The sequence below is a fragment of the Arachis duranensis genome, chromosome 7 (genome assembly GCF_000817695.3).
Source record: "Arachis duranensis cultivar V14167 chromosome 7, aradu.V14167.gnm2.J7QH, whole genome shotgun sequence".
NCBI lineage: Eukaryota > Viridiplantae > Streptophyta > Magnoliopsida > Fabales > Fabaceae > Arachis > Arachis duranensis.
Window position 1 is genome coordinate 17,463,795 of NC_029778.3, and position 1,063 is coordinate 17,464,857.

Genomic DNA, 1,063 nt, shown 5'->3' on the forward strand with positions numbered 1-1,063 from the left:
AACAACATAGTATGGGATGAGAACCGGAGGTTCTCAGTATGGTAAAGGTGCCCGCATTGTTAATATAAAAGGTCTCGGGAAAGCCAGAGGCATTCCTAGAACTTCGACACTCAGATTTCCGCTTAAGAATTCAACTAAACCAGAAATTAGGTAAGTTGTCTAAGGTATTCTAATTCTGAATCTAACTTTAACCTAATAATTCACATTCTGTCTCCTCTAATCCTCCGAATCATTGGTGGAACAATCCTCTCTCCTCACACCTTCGCCAAGAAGGATTTCTCAGAAAACATACACATATAGTTCAAGCAAGAAAAGCACAGGTAGAGAAGCATTTACAGCAAGTAGAACAAGTAGCGGATAAGCAGAATTAAATAGTTAAGCAAACCAAAACAATGCACACTCAAGCAAACAAACAAATGCATATGATGTATGCCTGTCCTATGGCTGATGAGTCTCATCTGTCGGTTATACAGCCAACCCGACAAGTCCTGGTAGTTAACCATTGGACAGTCCCTCTGTGCGCGCATCCCCAAGCTCAATAATATTCCATGGAGTCAAACTCCAAGCTCAAATATAATATTCCATGGAGTCACACTCCAAGCTCAATAGTATAGTATTTCATGGAGTCGAACTCCAAGCTCAATAATATAGTACTCCATGGAGACGAACTCCAAACAAGCTCAATAATATAGTATTCCATGGAGACGAACTCCAAGCTCAATATAATATTCAATATTTATATATATATGCATGCCCATGGGGGAATCCGGGGAGTTAAAGTGCCCGGTCACATCTTGCGACAGAGGGTCAACAAATAGTCTCAAATACACAAGTCACATAATAATCTCTTTTCCTTTTAAAATATTACCTCAAATCAAAATTCCAATTTTTAAAGAAATTTTGGCAATATCTCCTCTAAGACTCAAATTTCTGCCACCCTTCAAGGGTCCCAACTATCAAACCAAACACCTCTCAGTCATTCAAATCATGTCCAGTAACAAATTATTTCATAATCAAATGAATACCAATATTAAGTCTTTTTCCAAATCGACCAACTTCAACA